Here is a 20,778-nt window from a genome sequence, read left to right as displayed (position 1 = left end):
CAGATGTGAGAAAGCTGAATGTATTAGTGTAATGCAATAATAGCTCTACTCATTGCTAGATATACATCGTGATTCATTTCATGTTTATTCAAGTTGTTATTCCAAAATGTTGTGTGAACGCTTCTGATGACTATTGCCTCCTGTATTTGAGTGCCACTTGGCAGCACAAAGTGAACGTTCATGTCTTAAGGAAAACAGTGAAAAGATTAGTTTACGCTGCCTTATGTTGTGCAAACCAGTCTGGTGGTATTGCATGGCTGGCAGTACTCTGGATAGTACTCAGTGAAGAAAATATACCTGCCATGTAACATTCTCTGTGGCACAAGGTGTAAGTGCAGTGAGCTTAGAGAAGGACAGCTGATCCATGGTCTGAATCCACTTAAATGATAAGGGTGGTCTGAATATGTAATTAATTATATTTTGTGTTACTATTGTGTTGTTTAAAAATCAAATATTACCAGTATTACTAACATTTCAGCTGTGGTATGTCCACTTTCACATTATTTGTCATTAACTACGAGTCTGATAATGTGTTATACAAAGAACATTTCTGATGTTGCAATGAAATGTGAGAAGGATGAATGTGTTACTTGAATGCACGTTTGATCTGGTCATTGCTACATACACCCAGTGATTGCATTTAAGTGACTCTTAGCTTTTTTCTCTATCATATATTTTCTTCTAATGCTTTTTCCATTTACTCTTCAATCAGCAGCACACAAAAACAGTTCACTACCTAAGGAAAAATGAAAGTTTTAGTTTAGGCTGCCTTTTATAGAGCAAATATGCCTACAGTCAGTGCACAGCCCTCCACATCATGGAGAGTACTTACTGCAGAGACTGCACCTGACAGATGTCCAATTCATAGGTTCATAGGTTTATAGGTAGGTACTAGGCTATTTTTCTTGAAGATTGCTAATGAAGAACTTTGCTTGACATAGATGGGTTGCCTGTTCCAGAATATGGGAAGTCTCTGGGACAGGAATCTATCCTTCCAGCATGTCCTGTTTATTGTGGTGACAAGGTTTAGGTCCCTACAGTGTGTAGCTCAGAGCGATTGGGATTTCTTTAGGTGTAGCATGTCCAACAGCTCTGGGTTTGACATAGCTTTATATGTTAGGCAGAGATCACCTCGGAGTAGGCGATATGCTACTAAGTAAAGCTGGAGTTTTTTGAGGCAGTTAGTGTAGGGCATTTGTTTGAGGTCAGTAATCCTCTTTGTGAGGTACTTCTGTGGCCTTTCCAGCTGCTGCGGATATCTTGTGAGGTACATTCCAAAAGGGTCAGTGTACAATATAATGGGCCTAATGAGTGTAGAGTAGAGGGGAACAATGACCTCTTTTTTCCTGGAGGAGAACCCTTTTATGATGAGGTGTGCCACATAGAAAGACTTCCTGACTACTGTGGAGATGTGACTATCAAAGGAGAGACTACTGTCCACCTGGGTCCCAAGGTCTCTTATCACACATTCAGTGTTAAGTAGATTGCTGCCTATGTGGTAGTTCATGGGTACAGAGTTTATACCAAAGGGGATGACACTGCACTTTTTGGCATTGAGCTTGAGGCCATGGCTCTGACACCAGGCACCTGTCTCAACGAGGCCCTTCTGTAGGATGTCCACATCATTTGGGGACTTGACTATGGCTCTTAGTTTGCAGTCATCTGCGAACTTCATTAGCCAGAGGCCTTCTGTGTTAGCCTGTACTTCAGAGAAGTAGATACCAAACAGGAGAGTTCCCAGGACGGAACCCTGTGGTACTCCACTTGTCACTGCTTTGAGGTCAGATTTGGAGTCTGCAACTTTTTACAGTGTGGGTCCTGTCAGTGAGCCAATTTGCAACCCATCTTGTGACATAGGGATTTATACCTAGTTTAGTGAGTTTAGCTATAATTCCAGAATGGGGGATAGTGTTGAAAGCCTTGATGAGGTCAAGATAGGCTGTGTGAACCACCTTACCCTCATCTACGGCTTTGGTGAATTCTGTGACACACGGTATAAATGAAGTTAATGGAATGAAATAAGTCACAGGAGACATTGTTTGAATCCTGTGTCAAGATCACTTTGCACTTATTCTCAATATAGGTAATGCATTTTTTAATTATTTTTAATTTGCATTTGCACAAACAAAATTCACTGCCCAAAGAAAAAATTACAAATTTACTTTAGGATGTCTCATGTAGTGCAAACACTCCTGGCACAGCCAGCAATACTCTGGATTGCAGTCAGTGAAGAAAGTACACCTCTCATGTAAGTTTCTCTGTGGCACAAGGTGTTTCTGAAGTGAACTAAGAAACAAAGCAGATGGTGCATTGCTCAAATCCTGTTTAGAGATCACATCACGATTATTCACAATATTTGATTTTTTTATTTTAATTTGCATTTGTTCTGCTTGGCAGTGCACAAACATGGTTTACTACCTATGGAAAAAAGTTAAAAATGTAGTTTAGGATGCCTTATATAATGCAATCATGCCTGACAATGGTGTACTTTCCTCAGCACTCTGGCAGTATTCAGTAAAGAAATGTCACCTTTTACTTACCTATTTCTGTGGCACAGGGTGGAAGTGCAGTAAGTTTAGATAAAGTATACAGCTGATTAAGGGTTTGAATCCAGCTAAATATACTTTTTCAAAGGGTTAAAAAAAATCCCATTTCTCACAACATTCTGCTTAAGACTGTAACACTAAAGAAAAATGATAATGTTAAACATGTTTCTTGCAAGCAATGTATCAGTAATGTTTGCATAAATACATTTTTCTATTTAGTCTATATCATTAATGTTTCATATATAACCTAAGGCAAATATGTGCCCAATTTCATGTACATGACATTAATGATATGTAATATAAAATTCACATGCAATATGTGTAATAGGTACAATACTTTTGTTATACGCATCATGACTCATCACATATTCCAAGTATGTGTTTAGGACAGTTATGTCTTCTGAAGTATTTATTTAACATACCCCAACCTGTATTACTCAGCTCATTCAACTGCACACATCTGAAATTTATTCACAGACAGAAATACTGACTTTTACATAGGAATGCATTACCAGGACTAAATAGAATCACACACATAACAGGCCTCTTTTGTAGTATAGCTCCATTCATTCCGAAATTAGTATATGTCTAATTTCTAAACAGTCTAAGAAACTTCTCTGTGTGGAAGATATATCTAGTTAATCACTGTATATTAATCAGATCAGGTAATGGTAGTAGAAGTAGCAAACTTAAACTCATCCTAAGTAAAAAATAAAAAATATATACTTTGAAATATTGTACAAAATTATCACGTATTTGAAAGTAATCCATGCATGGTAGGCAGTCTGTTTCCAGTTGAAACTCCTTTATTAAGTACACAGACTCTATTCAAAATATATATCTAATTTTCATGTTTGAAAAGAAGCTTTTCTGTGTCAAAGTCAATTAATAAGCTGAATTTCATTTTTTTCATGCTTTATCCCATGGGTTGGATTCGCAGTTAGTACAACAATGTTGTAACATTGTATAAACACCAACATCACAATGTGCCAGAATTCATCTTCTTTCTCCTTCCAGCATGCAAGGATTAAAAGCCATGCCATCAGGCATTCCATTGTTGAACATCAGGACCCATGTCAATAGGTTGAGCATCAAACCTGGCAAAGCTCAATGCCATGTGCCACACTTTTACTGCTATGTGATGCAAGTACTGCCAATGTGTCTGCCAAGGAATCTATCTGCTTTAAATTGCACAGATGCAGTTGGCAAGGCTGTATGTAATTGTGTACAACTAGTTACCCACAAGATCTGAATTGGGCACTAGTTCAGACAGATTTTGTTAACCTGACTTTCACAGACATGGCTGGCAAGGGAGAGATTGATGCCAAATTTAGAACACAAAGGTGGAGTGTTGAGGAGTCCAGGATATTTGTGGCACTCCTTGCGTTACAGCCATAGGCTGCTGCAGGGGCATTATGCCAGGTCTTGGTATAAGGCTGAGGTTTGTTATAGCTTAGCCAATGTTTTCTCCAGTGAAATTGGCATTCCACACACTGGGGAACATTGTCAACTATAATGACCTTATGAAGTGCAAGCAGGATCTCCTAAGCTGATGAAAGGCTGAATTTAAGACTATGAACACCCCTCACTTGTGTAATCACTTATGTAATCATACTGACCCACAAGCTGTCTGTGATATGGCATTAATGATCTAGTCAGCCAGTGCAGGTATTCATTATTCTTTCATATATATTTCTTTTCTTGTTGTACTGTACAGCTGCAGAGGAAAAAGCTGCAAACCATGAGGTGCACCAGGAAGGATTAACTTGCATTAGAGAGGCACAGAGTAAGCATGATTCAGGTCCAAATTCAAGCCAGAAATTTCTTTTCATTCCCTCAATCACAAGCATCTTGTGCAGACATATCACAACCTACATCTCAAGCATTTATGCCGTCCCCTATAACTCTTGCTTTTTACATTAAGCAACAAGAATATGAGATTAAATGTATGTGGGTTTGATACCCAGAAGCTGCAATTGCTTTTTATTGCTGGATAGGTATTTATAAAACATTAACACAATAATATGTCAGGAACAATTCAATTATGATAATTGCAATTATTACATTTGAAAGTATAAATCCTATCCATCAGTGGGAAATAAAAGCTGATCTTTTTATATCATAGCTGTGAGATGTGTTTATTGCATGACAAACTAATACCTTTCCACCATATATGGATATGGCAAAATTATACAACAGTAAATTATCATAATAATTTATGTATTGCCAAACAAAGTTTATTGAACAATACACTAAGGTCACGTCATGCATCTAATTATCTCTTTGTCTCCCCCACTCTCTCTCTCTCTCTCTCTCTCTTTTTGGGGGGGTTATAGTTTATTGACATTCTTCTGTTTGCATAACTTGCTGCTAAAAAAATAAATGACCAAAAGCACAGAGTGGTGAACTGAATACTGCAACTCAGCCCACCATACCTCCCCAGATGCCAACAGAGACAACCAATACTTTAGGTTCACAACCTGTCAGTGTTGCCTCCACAACCCCTGACCTACTTGCTCCAACTCTGTGAGGTAGTTCTGCAATGGATGCTGGTGCAGTTGTACTCTCCAGTAGCAGTGGAAGTGGCAATTTTGTCAGCCTGGCATGTGCTGACAGGGCTAGTGCAAGATATCATGGAGAGGTACCTCACTGCATGTATCAGCAAGATTAAAAAGGTCCTGTGTCCGATTTCATAGATGGTGCTATGTCTGGCACTGCTTTGGTAGTGATGACAGTTCTGAGAGTGAGGACTAGATTCTCACTGTTCTCAAGCTAGATGTGGGCATGACAGTGATGTCCCCTATCTATACTCAGTCATGATGCATCCCAACCTTTGGTCTCCATCATTGCCTGCCTTGTATGTTCTTTGTTTTCTATAAATGCTTCTTAACCTACCCTACCTGCCTGATCGTCTCATTCCTAAGCACCTTTTCCAACATTCCTGTCTCTCTCAAAAAATGGGCAGCTGTCTCAAAAATAAATACACCCCAAACATAGCTCTCCACTTTGCCTATGTGTCATCTTGACACACTTGATTTGGTCCAATTGGCCATACAATATTATTCTGTTGTTGTCCCCAATCATGTCATGAAATTTTGTGCACAACTACATTTATGTTGTGAAGAAGTGGATAGCTATGGTGCTCTCCCCTGACACTTCTGAAATTCCTGTACTCTTTCTGCTCCATCCTACCCTGTGCTTGCCAACCTCATTTTTCCCACTGTTCTATCTAGCACTTGTTCACATGTTTAATCTGGTGAAAAAAATAGTCACACACAGCCCATCTGACCAGAAACAGACTATTGAAAAGCTTTCAATTTATGTCCTCAGCACTTGCGCAGAGGTTGCCACAGTGCAGCAATTCTGAGTGACAGTGATCACTGTTAAACTTGTTATTGTAAAAGCTGAAGATTTTAATTTAATCTGTGCTGGTATGGTTACTTTTCTGAAAATGTGCTTAAATCCACTACCCTTTGAGAATGCAGAGTAAAGGCAGACTAAAGGCAATACTGTGAAAACAGTTAATGTAAGAGTTCTGAGGCTGCTGGATGTAATGAAGTGGGAGTTCCTATGTGGCTTGCTGGGATAATTACCTTGTTTGTAGTCTGATGTTTTCTGTACAGTGTCATACATTAAATTACAGCTGTATGTCAGTGTATTAATTCATGACATTTCATATTACTTTCATATATTTAACTGCAAACGTCTGTATTTCTGTCCATATACATTTCATTAACATACCATTTGAACAGTACAGCAAGGCATCATTTGCCAAACAACTGCAGCAATAACAGGGTTAGTTATTAAGCCTACCTTATCCTGCTTATGTCGTCATGTTTATTGCACTCTCCTACCCCTTATTTGTACCTATTGCATGTACTTTATTGTAAAGAGCAGGACAGATTAATGATGACTTAATAAGTAAACAGATGCAGGGAACTCCAGGAACACACCACCGACACACCAACACAATAAAAAAGTACTTTAATTAAGCGCTTTCGTCTTGGTTACAGACTTCATCAGAATAAAATCCACACAATTGAAACTTCTTAAATACATAACCCCAGCCTGTCATTGGTCTCCCAAAATGACATCATTTCCTTTACACAAAATACAATAAAAAATAGAAATAAAAACTATATAATACTATGCTCCATATAAAATATTAAAATCCAATATTGTAATTCAAATCTGCACCTAACACTTCCAAATGCATACAATTAACACAAAAGACCTTCATAAAAAGAACATGGACTTCAATTTAAGCACAGAACTCAAGGAAATTCTATCATTCAGTCCGGGTAACTGACAAGCATGTTTTAACTTGCCACTTAAGTTCCATAAACTCTAAAAACTCATCGGCTGGCCCTCCATGAGGTCCCAAATCTGCATGGTCAATTGCTCGAAAAAAAAAGAATGTGTGGGAAACATACTTATACGTGTGAACAGGGCATTATTCTCATTTCTATGGCTGATGTCATATAAGTGCTGATACACCCTTTGCCTTAATGCTCTCTTAGTTTTTCCCACATAAAACCCATCACAGGAGTCACACAGAGCAACTTAGACCAACTTAGACCACATCATTGGAAATTTCCTTTTTATGCACAACTGTTGGATTGTCTCCCACTGTTGTGTTCACTTCCTTATCCGTGGCGAACATTCCCCAAAATTTCTGCATTATATTCCTCTACCATATCAGCATGAAGTTATGGGAAAGAGTAGTGGAAGCTAGGTTAAGAAGGGACGTGAGGATTAGTGATCAGCAGTATGGTTTCATGCCAGGAAAGACAACTACAGATGCAATGTTTGTCTGAGAGTGTTGATGGAGAAGTACAGAGTAAGTCAGAAGGAGTTGCATTGTGTTTTTGTAGACTTAGAGAAGGCATATGACAGGGTGCCTAGAGAGGAGTTGTGGTATTGTATGAGGAAATTGGGAGTGTCAGAGAAGTATGTAAGAGTGGTACAGGATATGTACGAGGGTAGTGTGACAGCGGTGAGGTCTGCAGTGGGAGTGACAGATGCATTTAAGGTGGAGGTGGGATTACATCAAGGATCAGCTCTGAGCCCTTTCTTATTTGCAATGGTGATGGACAGGTTGACAGACGAGATCAGACAGGAGTCCCTGTGGACTATGATGTTTGCAGATGACACTGTGATCTGTAGTGGGAGTAGGGAACAGGTGTAGGAGACCCTGGAGAGATGGAGATATGCTCTAGAGAGAAGAGGAATGAATGTCAGCAGGACTAAGACAAAATATATGTATGTGAATGAGAGGGAGGGTAGAGGAATCAAGGAGTGGAGGTGGTGAAGGTGGATGAGTTTAAATACTTGGGATCAATAGTTCAGAGTAATGGTGTTTGTGGAAGAGAGGTGAAGAAGAGAGTACAGGCAGGACGGAGTGGGTGGAGAAGAGTGTCAGGAGTGATTTGTGACAGGCGATTACTAGTAAGAGTGAAAGGGAAGGTCTACAAGAGGGTAGTGAGACCAGCTATGTTATATGGGTTGGAGACAGTGGCATTGACAAAAAGGCAGGAGTTAGAGCTGGACATGGCAGAGTTAAAGATGTTAAGATTTGCACTGGGTGTGACAGAGGGTAGACAGGATTAGGAATAAGTATATTAGAAGGTCAGCCCAGGTTGGAAGGTTTGGAGACAAAGCCAGAGAGGCAAGATTATGTTGGTTTGGACATGTGCTGAGGAGGGATGCTGAGTATATTGGGAAAAAGATGCTAAGGATGAAGCTACCAGGTAACAGAAAAAGAGGAAGACCTAAGATAAGGTTTATGGATGTGATGAGAGAGTACATGCAAGTGGTTGGTGTGACAGAGCAAGACGCAGAGGACAGGAACAAATGGAAACAGATGATCTGCTCTGGTGACCCCTAACCCCTAAGAAGATGATGATATTCCTCTACCAAACGTATCCTGTCTGTTTGGTTCCTTTCCACCCTCTACCCCTGACATACTGCCCAGGTTAGCTAGAATGATTTCAGAGATGGAGGATTTTTTAAGAGATTGTATAGTGTTGAAAGTGATGTTAGAAAAGAGAGGCTACCCTGTCAATTTTGTGCATAACATTGCTGATGAAGTAAGAGGAAAGAGAGAGGGTGAGATATTTTATTCTCTACTATCTATGGATAGTGGGGTAGAGGGTGGAAAGGAACCAAACAGACAGGATAGGTTTGTTAGAGCTCTTATCCTTCCCTTTAGAGCCAACTTTTATGACATCAGGAATATAATACAGAAACTTTGGGAAATGTTCACCATGGATAAGGAAGTGAACACAATAGTGGGAAACAATCCAATAGTTGTGCATAAAAAGGAAATTTCCCTAAAGGGAATGTTGGAAAGGAAATCAGGAACATCAATACAAGGAGGTAGTTACAAGTGTGGTAGATGTTCACAGTGTCCATTTATGGTGGATAAGGACAAATTGGTGATTAAGAGTTTTGGTGTAGTTACACCTTGTAAGAAATACTATTGCTATTCTAAGGGTGTGGTCTACGTTGCTCTATGTGACTCTTGTGATGAGTTTTATGTTGGAAAAACTAAGAGGCCATTAAGGCAAAGGGTGTATCAGCACTTATATGATATCAACCATAGAAATGAGAATAATGCCTTGTTCAAACATATAAGTATGTTTCCCACACATTCTTTTATTTTGGAGCAATTGACCATGTAGTTTTTAGAGTTTATAGAACTCAAGTGGCAAATTAAAACAAATGCTTGTCAGTTACCTGAACTGAATGATAGAATTTCCTTGAGTTCTGGGTTTAAATTGAAGTCCATGTTCCTTTTATGAAGGTCGCTTGTGCTAAATGTATGTATTTGGAAGTGTTAGATACAGATTTGAATTACAATATTGGATTTTAATATTTTATATGGAGCGTAGTATTATATAGTTTTATTTCTATTTTTTATTGTATTTTGTGTAAAGGAAACGATGTAATTTTTGGGAGACCAATGAGAGGCTGGGGTTATGTATTTAAGAAGTTTCAATTGTAGGGATTTTATTCTGATGAAGTCTGTAACCAAGAAGAAAGTGCTTAATTAAAGTACTTTTTCATTGTGGTGGTGTGTCGGTGGTGTGTTCCTGGAGTTCCCTGCATCTGCTTACTGTTTTGGGTCATGACTGTGTTGCTTTACAAGTTTATGACTTAATAAGTAGCAGTAACACACCATACAGATGTTTCTACATGTCCCCCAATGCATATTGTTACGGTTCTTCTCTGCATCTGTCTCTGTCTCTCTATCTCTGTTCACCCCTTCTGCTGCAGTAAGTTGTCACTGTGCTTCAACTGTGCTGTTTAAATGCTGTGAAGCAGAATCCCGTTGTAGTGTGGTGAGATAATGCTCACATGTATAGACAAATTTTTTGAATTTTGACTACTTTCAAGGGTTGTAATCCAGCCATTATCTAAGTGTTACAAACTATTTTTGTACACTGTTTGATGTCTACCAGTTGGCTAAATATTGCTATGAGTCAGCATTATCCTTCTTCTGTTACAAATTACTTTTTCCCTGCCTCAGTCTCATCCCATCAATGTATCGTCTCCCTTCTGTATCGTTATTCTTCCACCTTTGCATTTGCTAAATGTCTGGCACTGGGCAACAAATGCAAATAAAGCTAAATGGAGCTACACAGCTTATGACAATATCTTGTGACTTTATTGCCTTCGGCAGCATTAGTCTGTAGCACTTTGTGCGACTGTGCTTAGCTCTGTATATTAAGTTAAATGTACTTTTTAGCAAGCTGAAGATTTGGATGTACAGATTACAGTGGTCAACAGGGTAATGAAGATGAATACATGAGTTCACATTTGCTGAAATCTGCTGTCAAATGTGAGCTATAAGAAGTAATACTTCCTACATGGTGTGCTTAGATAATACTCAGCTAAAAAGGTTTTTTTGCAGTTTTCTAAAGGTCTGATAATGTTTCAAAATGTTTTGTCTGACTCCTATAGCTGTAGATGATGGCTACATACACCTTTCCTTAACTTAAAGTGAATCACTTGCAGTGACATTACAAAATAACATTCTAGGCGATTTTTGAGGAGAAATAATTAAAATTGCATCTTTCCATCCTCTTTATGCATGTCATCCACACCACTATCCACAAACACAGACATTCTCTTCATCTCTTTGTACTTTTAAAAACTTGAACTATTCTCTACATTCCCACTCAAACACAACTCTTTGCAAAAGTTTAACTATAAAACAATATTCCAAATAAAGGTTTTGATGTAGCTTTAAGGAGTTTTTATATAAATGTATATAATTAATACATATGTATTTTTTTTGCAATGAAAGTTTCAAGTTTTATGGGTATGGGAACTCATTTGTGTGTTGATAGGTTAATGGGTTTTAAAGTTGTATAAAAGGAAATTGAATTGTATTTGTAATTCTGAAAAAGTCTATGTGACACAAGCAGTGGCGGCTGGCCACTTCAAATTAAAAGGGGCTGCAGGAGACAGCTGAATGGGTGGGGCCAATGGGAATAGGTTTGGCCAACTAGACAGGGGTGGGGCCATGCTCAAAACCACAACAACTGGAATTTTAATTAAATACGCTGCCCTGGGTGCCAAACCATCATTATGAAAGTCCAATCAAGACAAAATGAAGTGTAGAAGAAAAAAAATATTTCAATGCATTGGCTACATGTCAACTTACTTAATATCCAGATGGAAACACAAAGGTTGTGATGAATGAAAAAATAAATTACTTTTTAAATACATTACTGGAATGCCAGTCAAAATCAAGTATAAAAAAACAAGCAGCACTCAACTCAAACCACTTCTCCTTGCACTGCAGTTCTAATTATAATTTATATTCAGTTTTATAAAATTACCAAATAACATGCTGAAAGTAGCAATCTCTGTGTGATACCCCCACTTGTAAAAATGTTTCTTATCCAAAAAAGACCTGCTGCCTGACAACAACTATCTACTTGTTTCATGGGGAAGACATGATCAATGTAAAAAATGAACAGCAAACAAGAAACAAGCTCAAGATAAACTGCTTAAAGGATTCCTGCACAAGTTATGGACCACACATGATAGATTGGCATTCTGTTTAGTTTACGGGTAAAGCCTGCAAAGATGACTGCAAGTTTCTAACAAATGCAATGAGCTTCTGAAAATATTGTAATCCTGTCCTTTATTACAAATACTGTCATATGCATTTCAATACCTAAGGCTTATACGTTATCTAGTTATGTAAATATTCCCTGCATGGCAACAACGAAAAGGCTTTCAATGTTGGTAATTCTTTAACAGTATGCTTATTAAAGCTTACTTGCATCTTACAATCTCCGACAAGCTTACCTGATGGTCATTAAAGCATTGCTACTTAAAACACAGAGCAACAGGGCACTGTGACAGCATGCATTTTCTGAATAATAAGAAGCATAAATCAACAGTATAAAAATAGGACAGAAAACCAGAACATTCTTCAAAATCAAGGACAGGTGAAAAGCCACGGTCGTACCTGTGGTCCACCTTGGATGGGGGAATACTCTGCACACTCAGACTGCATAACTGCTCCTTGCCTTGCTTGAACACATCCAGAGCCACTACAATGGGGAATGGGGTGCAACAAGTTTGTCACAATTTGAAATGTCTCTGGCTGACAGTGATAGCTCTGACACTCATACCTCACAACCTCAGAGCAAGAAATCTGGACAAAGCCATACATAGAAGTGGGAGACAGGCCAAAAATAAGGACAATTTTTAAATATTGCTCTTATAAACTTAGAAAGTAGAAGGTCTTGCATTAGTATGAATTTTCTGAAGGGTATGAAATCTGTAACTCAAATGTCTGCCATTATTTTCTAACTTCAATCTTTAATGATTTGCCACTAATTTGCCAAAAAAACGCAATGTTATGAAAAACAGACCAAAAACGTGATGTAAAAATATAAAATAGCCACACAATACAGCTGGGAACCTGTCAGAGAAGGGACATTTTTTAATATTAGTACTGCTAACTTGAGCAGCTGAAAAATAAGAGCATCTACATGCATTTCTGAAATAAAAGTAATCTATAGCTGATTATTACAGTTATTTATTAATTGTAAACCCTCCATGTTTTCTTCCAAAATTGCCATTTTGCAGATGGATTATTAGGAGGAGAGCAACATTTTGAGCCAAAATTGGGGACAGTTGAGAGGTTTGGATATTCCTAATTCTATAAAGTGATTTATTTGCACCTGTTAATGCAATAAATCTGGACAAGGCCAACTATATTGGGGTAACATACAGACAGTACTAAAAATTGCTTTTGTATAAACTTAAGACAGTTAATAGAATAACAGGTCTTGCTTTAGCATGCATTTTTCTGAAGGTTATGTCTTCTGAAACTCAATGTCTGTCATTATTTAGTGACTTCATTCCTAAATGATTTGACAGAAAACCACAAATTTTATGAGGAACAAAACAAAAATAAGAAACAAAAATCTATTCATTCTGCAAATATCTGGACAGTTGAGAGGTATAGTTCAACTGGGGCCATCTTTGAGTTTGCTGCCCTTCCCCCCTCACAAAATCATGGTCGAATGGAGACTCCCCCCTGCAGCCATTCCAATGTCCCATTCCTTGGTTATTTCACCCCATTTACCATAAACATTGCAGTGTGCATACTGCTTTACTTCTGCAATGATTTGGATTTCATTTGAAAGTTTTATTTTGCATTTTACAGCACAAACTAATAGATATCTGTTAAACAAAGCAATGCAGTCTCACAATGAAAATAGACTTAGCATTAAAACTTCTCTGCCCTTGAAACTCACATTCATTGAAACAGCATTGAAACCCACATTCAAAGAAAGTACATTTTGCCAGTGGCAGATAAAGATTAACTTTGGGCTGTTTTCAAATCATAGGCCCCTTGAACACGAAACATACACATGCTCTTTGATACATCTTCCTGATTGTATTAAATTATATTCCTTGCACAATACAGTACAGTTGTTAGAGGGCATTTTAAATTTATTGTTTTGAACATTTTTCCAGTAAACAATAAAACATAATGCATGCACCATTAATGACAAAACTGCCCAATTCAGAACATTTCCATCATAAAAAAGTCTACTCAAACTTCTACAGTCCACCAGTATTAGTAAATATGCACAATCTCTGAAGAAGCAAAAGTCATCTAAATAATTCCACATTAAAGAAATATGTAACTAATGAAGAGGTTGCTGCTAGCAAACAACTTTATATGTCATTGTTTCATCTACAAATAAAGTGCCTGTTGCCCTTGAGGAATAAATTGCCTATGTTGCATTAAAAAAATGATAAGCTAGTAATATTGTAATAAGGAATGGATGCATTGGATGGCAAACTGATAACAGGTTCATAGTTACTAGGTATCTTCACCAAAAATGACTGCAGCATCTACACCCTTTACAACACAGTATAATATTAACAATGCATCTGCTTACTGTGGGAGTACAACCCACAGCCTTCTGCATCCAAAGCAAGCACACTACCTGTTGTGCTATTAACAATTCAAGCACCTTTATAAGCAACACTAAACTTTTGTTCCCCTGCAGCTCTCAGCTCCTTGTAAAATTTATTCGACACTTAGCTGTATTGCTTTTAAGAATCTCCCACTCAAATATTCTATCTCATTTTCAAATATTGTCTCTTCTGCTGTTACTCTTGAAATTCTTAATGCTTGCCCCTTCATAACATTTTTAAAAATATGTTGGGGGTGCATACACCCTCTATGTATATATGTATTCTTGTAGCACTCCTTTCTATATACTTGGGTTGAGAAACTCCCTTGTGGGTCCCTATTCACCATTACATCAAGGAAGGTGATGTTACTTTCTGAATAACTCATCTCAAATTTTAAAAAGGTAGTGCTCTCATTCAAGCTCTTGTGGAAACACTTTAGCTCTGGCTCTGTACCCTGCCATAACAAAAAGAGGTCATCTATAAAGCGTCTATAGAATTTAACTTGTTGCCACTTCTCAAATACTATCCACTTCCTTTCCCAGTTAGCCATTACTATGTTTGCATATCTATTCGCACTTGAAGTGCCCATGGCTACACCTTCTTTTTGTCTATAGGTCTTATTACTGAATATCATGATGTTGTTCTCTAGTACTTGTTCCATTAATAAGCATATAAGTTCTACTCTACTAGCTGTGTATGTTCCATCTAATGTTAAGTATTCTACGTTAATGAGACCCAGTATGAATAGGAATTATGTTAGCAGTAGTATTAACTATGTATGCTAAATCAAAGTTATGAAGTTTATAACAGAATGGTGCATATTTAGGATGAAATTGAAGTTAAAGGATTCATTTTATTATTTTTATGTATGTATTTTATATTTTTTATATACTTGTATATGTGTTTTTATATTAGTAATGTTTGAATAGAAACAATGCAAGTGATTCAAGTAGAGATGAATATCCACAAGAGCTTAAATGAGAGCACTGCCTTTTTAAAATTTGAGATGAATTATTCAGAAAGTAACATCACCTTCCTTGATGTAATGGTGAATAGGGACCCACAAGGGAGTTTATCAACCCAAACATATAGAAAGGAGTGCTACAAGAATACATATATACATAGAGGGAGTATGTACCCCCAACATATTTTTAAAAAAAGTTATGAAGGGGCAAGCATTAAGAATTTCAAGATTAACAGCAGAAGAGACAATATTTGAAAATAAGATAGAAGATTTGAGTGGGAAATTCTTAAAAAGGGGTTATAATTACAATGAAATACAAGAAGTAATGACAGAAGTTAAGACTTTGAGGCCCACAAAGGGCAAACCTTATTTCTCACAATGAGAGAATCAGATGATGAGAAAAATAGATATATCCCACTCAGATATAGTTAAAATAGCCACGGATTATACGTCTGATGTTAGGATTATGAAAGATATTGTGAGGAAACACTGGCCTGTACTTACAAGTGACCCGCATATAACAGAGTTGGTTGGAGAAGAACCAGTATTTTGCTAGAGAAATAAGAAGTCATTAAAAAGACACCTTTGTTATGTTAGTACAGAGAAGAAAGCAAAAGAAAAATAAGAACATGTAAGAACAATACCATGTGGTAAGTGTAACCAACGTAAATGGAAAGATCATAGTAATAAATTTGAACAACCTGATACAGGAATAGAGTTTACATTTAAAGTTACGGCCACTTGCAGTACTCAAAATATAGTATATTTAGCTATCTGTAACGTGTGTTCATCTTACTGTATAGGTAAGACGAACAGGGAATTTAAAACAAGGATAAGAGAGCATTTACTAAGCATCAGGAATTTAGATAAAACTAATGCTTTGGCCAAACATGTTTTGAAAATGGGTTCCACACATTTATTTATTTATTTATTTATTTATTTAAATGTGTTGACCGGGAGTGTCCGACTGGACGTAGGTCCATTTTCGGCGGAGGCCCGGGGATAAAAGCTCCACAGTAAAATAAACAGACAGTAGTTACATTGGATTTCATAGTGATTAACAATTTAACATAGCAATTACTTACAACATATTTACAGATGAAGAACATAGTACATCAGTAGACAACTAGAATATTTATCTGTGAAGTACATAACACACATTAACAAATGTTACAATGAGAAGTTCCTGCTGTATAATAAGTACTAGGCTTATGAGCATCTGAGCTTGCTATAATCAAGGTAGTTAGTGGAGTGGAGAGAAAGGTAGTGGTTGGATGGGGTGGATGATATTAGAGTGGGAGTTGCAAGGTCATAGCCAGCATGTTTTTAGGTGCGCTTTTAGTAAAGTTTTGAAGTGGGTGCATGATGGTACAGAGGTAATTGTGGGTGGGAGTGAGTTCCATAATTTGGCTATGGCACAAGAGAATAGTGCTTCACCAGCAGAGTTATTGGCTTTAGTGATCTGCAAGTGATTTTTGTTGCTGGATCTTAGTGGTCTAGTGGTGCGATAGGGTTGGAGTAGATTCTGGAGGGATGGGACATTTAGTGGATGGTTTACTAGTTTGTGGGCGAGTGAGAGTTGATACCACTGAAGGAGGTGAGGGAGTTCAAGCCAGCCCAGTTCAGCAAGTGAGAGATAGTGGTGACTATGGTAGGATGCCCCTGTGGCGAATTTGGCGATTTTGTTGTAGCAGGTCTCTAGCTTGTTTAGATCACATTGCCTTAGGTTGGTATATATTGGAGAGGCATAAAGTAGGGTGGAGATAAGGTAGGAATTTGCTATTGAAATCTTTGCTGCTTTGGTGAGAAATTGCTTATTTCTGTATAACGCTCCTAGTTTTTTGTGGACTATTTTTATGGTCATGGATATGTGAATGTCAAATTTTAGTTTATTGTCTATTTCTAGTCCTAGCAATTTGGTGTGTTCAGTTGGGTATATAGTGGTGTTGTCTTTTGTTGTGATGTTAAAGTGAGAGTTGTTTTGAGTATGTTTGGTGGATTGGAAGATGAGTAGTTTAGTTTTGTTTGGGTTTAGTATTAATTGGGCATTGGATAACCATGTTTCAACAGAGGAAAAGGCTTCCTGTGTGACTTTTTGCAGTTTGGGTAGGGACTGGGCTGAGCAGATGATGGTTGAGTCATCTGCGTATTGTATGAGTGTGCCATGTTTGGTGGCAGAGGCTAGATTATTGGTGTAAACAGAGAAGAGTAGGGGTCCAAGGATGGATCCTTGGGGAACCCCTATGGAGACAGGTAGTTGGGGAGATATGTCATCCTGCCATACAACGGATTGTTGGTGGTCAGACAAGTAACTCTGAAATCAGTTGGTGACTGATTGTGAGAAGGATAGGTTATTGAGGACAGAGATAAGTTGTTTGTGTGGGACCATGTCAAATGCCCATGTCACATAATTTTAGATTTATGGCCATTGAAGTAGTTAGTGAAAATGATAGAGGGGGAGATATAATCAACAAAACAGAAATGTCAGAAGTAAGGTGGATAGTCAGGTTAAGAGGCAACAGAGGTAAGGGACTAAATGACAGGATACCATTAAAGCCTATACTAAAGAACAGGTCTCTACGTTAATGAGACCCAGTATGAATAGGAATTATGTTAGCAGTAATATTAACCATGTATGTTAAATCAAAGTTATGAAGTTTATAACAGAATGGTGCATATTTAGGATGAAATTGAAGTATGACATGGGAAACAGTTAAAGGATTCATTTTATTATTTTTATGTATGTATTTTATATTTTTTATATACTTGTATATGTGTTTTTATATTAGTAATATTTGAATAGAAACAATGCAAGTGATTCAAGTAGAGATGAATATCTCTTTAAAATGAATGGGTAATTGCTATTTAATTGGTATCACCAATTTAACTTGCCTTATAAATAAGTGGATAGTACTGCTATTGTAATGGTCTGATGAAGTGGGAGGTAGTCCCATGAAAGCGCTTACCTACTGCATTTCGTAATAAAGCTGTGTTTTTATTCTACAAGACTTGCTCAAAGAGAACATTTTTTATTCTACAAGACTTGCTCAAGGAGAACATTTTTCAAAGAATTATTTGGCATAGCAAGTTTCTGCTTGGTATATGTTCCCAGGAATTTTGTGTGCACTTGATTGTTTGAGGACTTTTTTCTGGGTTAACATTTTTCCAGTTTGTTTCTTGGTTCTTGTGAGTGGATTAGTGTAGCAATACTTTTCTCATGTTCCACAGGATGATTGATTTTGCATCCAGGTTTCACTCAACACAGGTAACCCAATCTGTGCAACTGGATCATAGCTATCTAACAGATTATTGACCCAGGGCTTCTGGACATTATGTTGGGTACATACTGGACAATAAAGGGACATAGCATGGGTCACTGGCATAAGTCAGATCCTCAACCCACTTACCATGAGCAAATATCCATGACCATTTTTGGCAACATTAGTTAACGTGACCAACTACAGCCAATTTGTACTCCACCAAGAGGCTAGCCCTGGAATGGCACACACGCTGTGTTTTTCTGCCTGAATTTCTGAATATAGTTGATGCAATTAATGCCCAATACAACTGTTTCACTAACAGGCATCATCTAAAGTCTATGCTGTTGCACACAACTTCATTCTTGGGTGAATTTAAGGTGGAAACACCCAGTTTGTTTGTGAGAGGAACCTCACAGAGACACAAGAAAAATGTGCAAACTCCACATAGGCATTGTCCAGAGGTCAGGATTGAAACTTATACCTTGTGCATTGGTGGCAAAGACCTTAACCATTATGTCTAATTTGGTGTTACACAGTGTATACAACATACAATATTGATATATATATATATATATATATATATATATATATATATATATATATGTATATATAGATAGATATAAAATCATCCATATATACTCATGTTCTCATGTATATCAGCATGCAACATGCACACACAGATACACATGCAGTCATGCTCACACACACACACACACACACACACACACACACACACACACACACACACACACACACACACACACATGCACGCACACACACACACTGAGACACACAAACTCATTCACTTGACAATGCATGCACAATTTATGACACCAATACACTTTCCTTCTTCTTCCAAGTAAGAGAACTGTCTTGATTGGGTAATGTAAAACATATCCTAGGAAGCATGATAACAGTTCAAGGTGTTATCAACATAGCACATAAACAGTTATATTAAACTTTTCATGTAGGACTTTCACTTATGTCTTTTCAAATGGAAAGGCTCAATGGCCCAGTGAAAGGTCTCCTTTTTCAACACAGATGTCCCAGGTCTAAATAATGGCCCTGGTGCTAGAAAGCTAGTCACGGAAAACAGAGGGCTGATGGCATAGGCAGCTATGCCTGGTTTCAACACTGCTGAAAATATGGTGGTAGAGGCAAGGGATGCTGAAATATTGAAGATACAGTTGGAGATATAAAGAATGTTTTTAGATGGGCATGTGTGTGAAAGCAGACATGGCTTACTAAATTAACAGCCTTGTATGAAATTCAGAGAATGGTGCAACTGTGAAACCAGGGATGTGCTTTTTGAATGGACAGCCATGTATTCCACGTACCTAATTTGGGCATGGGGGAAGGACAGAGGCTGGGAAATAAGACAGATGATGACACATGTCCATGGCATGATACTGCACAGATGATGACACATGTCCATGGCATGACACTGCACAGATGATGACACATGTCCATGGCATGATACTGCACAGATGATAACACATGTCCATGGCATGACACTGCACAGATGATGACACATGTCCATGACATGACACTGCACAGATGACACATGTCCATGGCATGATACTGCACAGATGATGACACATGTCCATGGCATGACAGTGCACAGATGATGACACATGTCCATGGCATGACACTGCACAGATGATGACACATGTCCATGGCGTGACACTGCACAGATGACACATGTCCATGGCATGACACTGCTACTTCTCCTTGCCTTAACTAAATGAAGCTGTCATTATGGCTTATTATTATCATGTAGTTGATATTCAGTGTCATTAGACTGCAGTGGGATAGAAGAAAATAGAACTAAAAAGCCCGTACAAATTATGATTTAACTACACATACTTGAATCAAGTTTTCTTACTGGTATGCCTTTACAAACATTTTGCCATGTTTGTTTTGGATTTAACCTTTCTGTATTAATTAAAATCTGCAATGAATAATTAGCCTATAATCAAAATTAGCATATTGAATATAATGCATGCTTCATTCAATTTCTGCCAGTTCTAACATGTATAATACAGATGAGTAGATACCATTTTAAATGTTCCTTTTTTATCTTAGAGTCAAGACAGAAATTCCATTGTTGGTGACAAGTACAGATGGCCGCTAGTAGTTCCATATTATCTCGAAGACAGTCTGAGTAAGTCTAAAATGTATTATAAATTATTTGGTTTGTTTAAAAGAGCTCATGCTTCATTTGTGTAGACAGCTTTTCTTTTAAAAACTACTACTAGCGTGTTAGAGAAAAACGATGTATCACTGAAAGCCTGGTTTGTTAATTATTTTTGTGTATTTATTAATTTTTTAACTTTGTTTACCACTTCACTGTGCTTAGCTAAGTTTCACTATGTTGGATGATTTGCTTATACTGACTTTATTTTCAGTAAAAGTTCATTAAGCAGGTAAATGTATTTGTATTTGTTATCACTTGTGAAATTATGCAAAAATTAAGAATTATAAGACCACATCAAGTATTAAACAGTATGTTAGAACAAGGTGAGGCAAAACAAACTAGAAAGTAAAG

At 37.5% G+C, this 20,778-nt stretch overlaps 1 long non-coding RNA gene across 1 annotated transcript in view; it reads left to right on the top strand.

Annotated features, from left to right (window-relative positions):
• LOC122796736 overlaps positions 1-20,379 on the top strand; it is a 64,272-nt gene extending 43,893 nt beyond the window's left edge. The window contains exon 3 of the long non-coding RNA XR_006364005.1: positions 20,316-20,379. This is a non-coding gene — a long non-coding RNA (uncharacterized LOC122796736). The remainder of the gene's footprint in view (positions 1-20,315) is intronic.
• Positions 20,380-20,778: the final 399 nt, after the last annotated feature.

This window comes from Protopterus annectens, chromosome 3.part0 (assembly GCF_019279795.1).
Source record: "Protopterus annectens isolate FY-2018-M chromosome 3.part0, PAN1.0, whole genome shotgun sequence".
Lineage (NCBI taxonomy): Eukaryota > Metazoa > Chordata > Ceratodontiformes > Protopteridae > Protopterus > Protopterus annectens.
This window is presented reverse-complemented; position numbering and strand designations above follow the sequence as displayed.